This window comes from Echinops telfairi, unplaced genomic scaffold (genome assembly GCF_000313985.2).
Source record: "Echinops telfairi isolate 266 unplaced genomic scaffold, ASM31398v2 ScPeMD7_2;HRSCAF=8, whole genome shotgun sequence".
NCBI lineage: Eukaryota > Metazoa > Chordata > Mammalia > Afrosoricida > Tenrecidae > Echinops > Echinops telfairi.
In genome coordinates this window covers 9,620,379-9,627,788 of record NW_022103898.1, presented here as the reverse complement: position 1 = coordinate 9,627,788, position 7,410 = coordinate 9,620,379, and the positions used below count along the sequence as shown (strand labels likewise).

At 56.0% G+C, this 7,410-nt stretch overlaps 1 protein-coding gene across 4 annotated transcripts in view; it reads right to left on the bottom strand.

The window, feature by feature from the left end:
* Positions 1-7,410, bottom strand: part of CACNA1I (calcium voltage-gated channel subunit alpha1 I) — a 130,841-nt gene that overhangs the window by 75,997 nt on the left and 47,434 nt on the right. The window lies entirely within an intron of this gene.

Genomic DNA, 7,410 nt, shown 5'->3' with positions numbered 1-7,410 from the left:
GAGCAGCAGGAGGAGGAGGAGGAGGAGAGCAGGGTCTAGGTGTGATGTTTGGGATGCTCCTGAGAGCTGGGAGTCTGGACAAGCTGTGTCACTTGGTGGCCTCGATGCAGACAGTCCCCGGATGGCAGGACGAAGAGACCAGTGTGAATGGAAGCCAATGGAGCTGCCCAGACTGTCCACCTAGGGCTGCTGGTCTCCAGCCTCTGCCCTCAGGGACCTTGGGCACGGCAGGTGGCAGGGGGGAGAGGGAGGTGGCAGGGGCACCTGGGAGAGGCCCAGGAGGAAGGGCACGTGCTTCATGCATGTGCCCTCCAGACAGGAGCTCTCAGTACAGATCAGCACTGCCTCAGGGCTAAGCTAGCCCAAGTGGAAATGGCTGGACGCTGGCCACCGTTTGGGGGGAGGGGTGGAGCTGGGGGTAGTGAGCCACCACCTGTGGCCAGGAGGCAGAGCCAAGTCCAAGGAGAGGGGACTGAGCTGGGGTCAAGTCCCTGGGGGCCTACTCTCTCTGGTCTGGCCAGGTCATCTGGGGTACTGAGCAGCTAGGAGAGGCCGTCTGCTGCTTCTACCTTGGCACTGCCAACTAATCTGAGGCCCAGTGGGCGCCGGAGGCCGGGCTAGCAGCACAGGGCCAGACGCCAAGGGCACAGCATGCACCCACTGGCCAGGAGGAGCCCCAGGCTGAGGAAGCCTGCTCCCACTCCTGAAACTGAACTATGGGCGAACCCCACCAAGGATTCCCTCCGCACCCCTTCCCAGGAGAGGCCGCTGGTGCCCCCACCCTCCCCGGTGAGTCAGCACTGCCCTCCCAGGCCCGCCACACCAACTGGGGACCCGAGCAGGCGCCCACTCATTCAACTGCCCGAGCACACCCTCTGCTGGGAAGCCTTCCTCAGCAGAATCAAACTTCACCCCAGAGGGGCTGGCTTTGCCGCACCCCCACCTGTCCTCTCGTGTCTCTGCTGCTCTCCAGGTCCTGAGTGGAGTCCTGCGCCCACCCCCACCTCTCCCGAGAAGGAGCAGCTCCTGGGAACCAAGCCACTCAATGTCATTGCCCCTTCCCTCCCGTCTCCTCCAGCCCCAAGGAGGCCCTGGGTCCTCTGCCTTCAAGGCAGCCTGAGGCCGCCATGGGTGCCAGGGGCAGACCCCACTGTGGGTTGGGCAGGGTTTGAGACCCCCCCGTAACTGCGTGGGCTGCCCCGAGTGCCAAATGAACACACTCTAAATTAGAAAGTATTTTCTTCATGAGATCTCAGTGCAAGGTTGTCTCCCGGCCTCCTTGCACCTGGATTTTCCCCCAGGCCCTTCAAGAACGAGCCCTGGGCTTCCTTGAACCTTCTAAGAAGCCTGGCCAAGCCCCCAGTTTGGTGTGGACCTGGCAGCAAGGGGGTCTAGCATGACGGGTGATTAAAACCACCCGTGTCCCTGTGAAAGTTACAGCCTGGTGTCCACTTGGCCAGGCTAGAATTCCCGGTGGTTTGGCAGTTAAAGCACAATAATCCCTCGTGGTGAGATCTAGCATAACGTAATCTCTTCCATGAGAAGATCTGCTATGAGCAGTCCGTCCATTGAAAGGAAGTCTCCTCCAGGGGGTGGACTGCTTCCAACATAAGTGGCCGCTATGGAGAAGCTTGCTTGCTTTCCTTGCTGGGTCTGGGTCCTACGTCTGGCTCATCGTCCTCCAGGTCTTTGGACTTAAGCCAGCAGCCTGACACGTTACCAACCACTCCCAGGAATCAGCAGCCGCCTGCCGTTTTATGTGTGGGTCTTGGGTTCATTCACTGTGGCCACACTCTAAATTAGAAAGTATTTTCTTCATGAGATCTCAGTGCAAGGCAGAAGCCTGTTGGGTGATTGACTGATCTTGAGTTCATCCACAGCTGCGAGAGTCAGGAGGAGTCTCCGACCTGACATCCGGCCCGTGAACTTGGAACGTGCTTGCTGTTCCTCCCAGGTGAACCATTTCCTTGATAGAAACCTCTCTCTTGCTATTCTTATTAGGTGGTGTTGAGTCCCCTCCAACTCTGGGCGATGACCCTATGTTCAACCGAATGAAACCTCTCTCGATAGAGACGCAGAGAAGCTTCACGGGTTGCCTTCTCTAGAGAACCCAGCCCAGGACAGTCCCCAAGGCCAGGGGGCCCTCTGGGCTCTCATTCTCCAGCACGAAGACCCTGGGATGAGTTTGCCAAGCCTGAGTCTCCGTGGTGCTGGGTGAGGCTCATCCCAAGGTCCCCAGATGAGCAGACCTGGGGACTCCCTACCCAGATCCCATCTCCCAGGGGGGCCCACTCTGACGAGCAGCCCTGAACACCCACCAGGGGCAGAAGCTGCATGCTGGGCCTTCCCCTGGGCTCTGCCACACACGCCTTGTCCCTTGAGTGACTTTCCCCATCTCTTGTCGCCACAGCAAACTGGACCGGTGAGGGTGACCGCCTCCCGCATCCGCTCCCCCAGTCCTTCCAGCAAAGTACGGAAGCCGAGGGTGGCCGTGAGGACCCTGGAGGTTGTAGCTGGTGTCAGAAGGCAGGGCTATCCCAGGAACACTCCTACCTGAGCTGTCGGAGTTGTTATGAGGATGAAAGGATGCTGCCCGTGGGCAGCCCAGCGACGGGCTGGGAGCTAACATTTGACCCATTTGGACAATTCCTCATCCTTATTAATGCCCTGGTGTTGTTATTAAATCCTACCTCTCCCGGGCACGCAGCCCCTTGTCCAGCCAATGCTCCTGGGACAGGCTCCCCCATTCTGCCTCTGCACACACCCGTCCCTCTGCCCGGAACGCCCCCCACCCCAGCCCAGCCCACTGTATGCTGGGTGAACGTTTCCAACACAGCTTAAGGGAGCCACTTCCAGAGACGTGAATGAATAAGTAGTATTAGCCCCACTGCAGAATCGGGGATATGGAAGCCCAGAAAGGAACAGGGCTCCCCCGGGGTCCCGAGCAGGTAAATGGAGGGAAGGGGGCCTGCACCTGGGCCGAGTCCCTCAATTCATTCACCACTGTGACTCTGGGAGGGGATGTGGCACCCAGGGACGAAGCTGTCCCTCCTGACTTGGGATCCCCACCTCCCCCTCTCTATACATCCCACCTTCAAGCCCAGAGCTGAGCCCCCTGGGTGGAGGTACAGCAGGGATGGCGAATGAATAAGGGAGGAAGGAGGGCTGGGGGAGGGGAGTAGCCAGGCCAGGCTCAGTCCCAAGGGTCTGCAAATGGCCAACCTCCAAAGCCTGGGTGGGTGTGGTGGCCCGGCACACATGTGAGCAGCTGCCAGAGATCAGCGGGGCATACTGGCTCAGGTCTTGGCAATGGGCATCCTCGGTTCTTTGTGGAGATACAAGAGCCCTTATCCTCGTTAAATGGCTCCGTGGTCTTTGGGGAGGGGCTGTCGCAGGTTTAGGAGTGGATAAACCGAAACACCAAGCCCACTACCATCAAGTCAACCCCGACTCAGTGTAATGGTGATGCATCGGGCTGAAATCCGCATGGTCAGCAGTTCAAAACCACCAGCAGATCCGCGGGAGAAAGACTGAGCTTTCTACCCCTGAGTCAGCATCGACCCGATGGCAGTGCGTGTGGTTTGGGTTTGTTGGCCTGGCAGGGTGGCTGTGGGGATGTACCAGAGATATTCCAGGCTGGTCAGCTCCCCGACGGCAGCCTGGAGACTCCAGAGTCCTGCCTTGGCCGCAGAAGCCTCGGCCTGCCCAGCCCCTGGTAAAGAGATTCTTCCATCCATCTGAGTGGAATGATGGGGACAGAGGACTTGGCTCAGGGTCTTCCAGCTAGTGAGTGGTTCTTGCAGGGTGGAGAAGCCAGATCCCGCTCAGAGGTGAGGTTGAGCTTAAGGTGCATTTGCCTCGCTGCCCTGGGTCCCACAGGGTGGGGGCGGGTGGGTAAGTACTAGTATGGTCAGTGCTCATCCCTGAGCTGACGGGTAGATGGTGAGTGGGTGCCGGCGCCCCAAGACACTCTGCCGGCATGTGACTCCCAGACCTGGCCAAGCTCCCCGTGGGCAAGTGAAGCCTGCAGGGAGCTTGGCTAGCGTTTTGCTCGGCCTAAAGCGCTCAGTACAATGGGTCTTTAATGCCTGTCGGGAACTCCCAGAATCGACTTCCCAGTGAGGCTTGCCTAAGCTCCTGTCTTCCCTACCCAACTCTATGGAGGGGGTTCCCACTCCGTTGGAGCTGTAGGGAGGCAGGTGTGGGACCCGACAGCAGGGCTCAGTGTGATCTGCATGGTGCAGCGATGACGCCAGAGCTGGCAGGGCCTGGGTGGCCACAGGTGACCTGGGTGCCCTCTACGTGACTGGCAGGAGAGCATGTGCCTAGGAAGCAGAGCCAGACGGCCGGTCGAAGGCCTCTGATGGGTTGGGATGGCTGAGTGTGGGTAGGCACAGTGAGCCGGGCCACTTGGAACTTTGAGAGTTGGGTCAAAGACAGGGACTCATCTGGAAAACAGGGGAGTCTTTATAAAGGGCTTGAACTAGATTTTAATATTTTCTGCTTTCTTCTTGAAGTTTTTATCTGTTTTACTTTGTAATTGTTATTAGGGTTTTGTATTTCTTTCTTTCTTCTTTTTCAATGCTTTGTTGTATATGAAATCCAGGAGAGGTAAATCTATGGAGACGGCATGGTAATTATATAATCATTTGTCAATTTGAAGATTAAGAGTGAAGGGGTGGAGTCTAGCCCGTCAATCAGATCATAGCCAATGAGGCCTCTGTGTGGGCATGGCCTTCTCCTGAGACTTCTGGGAAATCTGTTTTTCCTCCTTGGAGGTGGAAGACACCTCTCTCTTCTGATAAGGCTGACTCCCTGTGAGGCATCCATGAGGAGAAGCCACATGGAACGACCCTGATACTGCCCTGGGAACTGGAGAAGCCACATAGAGAGCCCTGCCAGCGCTGAGGTGCTTATAATGCCACTGGATCCAAAGACTTTCTCCCCACTGGTCTGTGATTGTCCTGCATTCAGCATCATTTCATGTGTTTTGTGAGTCTGAAGAGAAATGTATAGATTGGTATCAGACTATGGGCTAATATCAGACTTATGGACTTGAATCTGGACTGGGCTGGGATGTTTCCTCAATATTTAACTGCTCTTATATATAAACCTCTTTCTTATTCACATACGAATCTCTATAAATTTGTTTCTCTAGTCTACCCAGACTAACACAGGCAGTAACTGGATTAGCAGTTCCTTGAGATATGGGAGGGGCGAAACTAATAATGATGGGTACGAGAATGTTCTAAAACCCATTGTGGTCGGTGATGCCTGTAAAGCTCTTCTCGACAGGGCTGAACCATTGAATTGTATGATTGCGAATGATATGCCAATAAAGCTGCTACCAAGGAAAGATAAATAAATAAGGAGAGAATAGATGATGGATGGATGGATGGATGGATGGATGGATGGATGGATAGATGATAGATAGATAGATAGATAGATAGATAGATAGATAGATAGATAGATAGATAATCTGAACTGGCAAAGAGAAAATGGAGCCCAAGGGTGAGTTCAGTTTCACACCTGAAGGGTGGTCCGGGGCCCTGGTCAAAGGAATTCTGCCAGTCTCAGTGCAACCAGCAAGCCTGCTGTTTTTTATGACGTTGGCTTTGCTCCACATTCTGTCCACCCCTCCCCTGCCCCCAACCAGGACCTTCTCGGTGATCCCTTTCAGAGCGGTGGGAGCCGGGCACCATCTAGCTCTTCTGGTCTCAGGGTCACGGAGGCGGAGGTTCATGTGGTCCCTCCACCCACCAGATTCATTCTTTCCTTGGGCTTTGGTCTTCTTGACTCCCAATGGCAAGAGGTCAATAGTTGCACATGAGATGGCCACTCACCAACCTTTAAGACCCCGGTCCCTACTCATCAAAGTTTCTCTGATTCTTCTAAGCTGCCACCAGCCGCCGCCACCACCCCTGCCCGCCCAAGCTTGCCAGTTAATAACCCCATCATTGGACTCAGCCCCATTATCAATTCTCTAGCTTGCCACCTAGTGGCGAAACTGCAAGCTCCAGGCAGCTGTGGAACAGCAGGGTTTCCAAGACAGCGGCTCTCCGGATGAAATGGCCGGACTTTGAACGTTGCAGGGAAAGGTTTCTAAGGACAAACAGAAGCAACGGTCCAGACCTGTCTGGGGAGCACTTCTAAAAGCCCATGTCCTCCTCCAGGTCCAGTCCTTCCCCCAGTGACTCCGGGCAGGGAAGTGACCTGGGGACAGAGCCATACCTCCCAGACAAAAGGCCTGAGGAGGCCTCCCTTGCTCTAATAGCTGCCTGTCATCAACGCAATTATTCACCAGCCTGATGTACCTAAAGGTCTCTCTCCAGGGGCACGCTGTGCTGTGCATGCGGTTCCTAAAATGGGGGCGGGGCGAGCACGGCCACCTGTTTTACCTGGAGGGTCCCAGAGGGCTCAGAGAGAGTCATTTGCTGGCTGAGATGGGGACCAGGCTCCCCATGGAGAAACACCACCCCCCAGCGAGGCAATTAGCAGGAGGAGCCTCCTGAGAAGGGACTTGGAGCTCCTCCTGGCCTTTGCAGCCGCTGGGCCTCCGTAATTGGAGGCTCCAGGAGCTCCTCCATTCCTGTCCTTCTCTAGAGAACAGGCCACAGGCACCCAGAGCAGCTCCCAGAGGCCTCCTCAGCCAAGCAGTGGCTTAATGAGGGCCTCGCCCAGTGGGAGAGGAAAGGAAGACACACACCCATACCTGTGTGCACATGCATGGCCCCCCCACAGACATGTTCATACCCACACACCCCGGGCCAGACACAGCCCCTGAGCCCTGATTTTGCCCACCTCACCCCCACCCCCCAGGCTCATTAGATCTCAAACGCCAGCCAGAGAGTGTGGCCTGATGGGAGTTGTGAGGACATGAGGTTGTGCAGTGCAAACAGCCCCGCCTCCCTCACGGGGTGCTTGTAAGGCTCAGAGATCATGGAGGGCACAGGGCTGAGTAGATGTCCGTGGTGTTCTGTGAGATGGCTCACTTACTGCTAGGCGGGCTGAGGAGTAGATGGATGGAAGGGTGGGCGAGTGGGGGAATGGGCCTATGGGTGGGTGGGTGGGTTATTTAAATACATGGATAGATGAGTGGAAGGACATGTAGACTGTGGGAAAGTAGATAGATGGGTGAGTGTATGGGTGGATGGGTGGGTGGTTAGGTAGGTGGGTATGTGGTTAGATGGGTGGATGGATGGACTGGTGGGTGGGTGGATAGATGGATGGATGGACCTGTGGAAGGGAGGAGGACAGACGGATGGGTAGATGGGTGGTTGGATGGACTGATGGATGGGTAGACAGACTGATGGGTGGATGGATGGATGGATGGATGGATGGATGGATGGATGGATGGATGGATGGATGGATGGACTGATGGATGGGTAGACAGACTGATGGGTGGGTGGA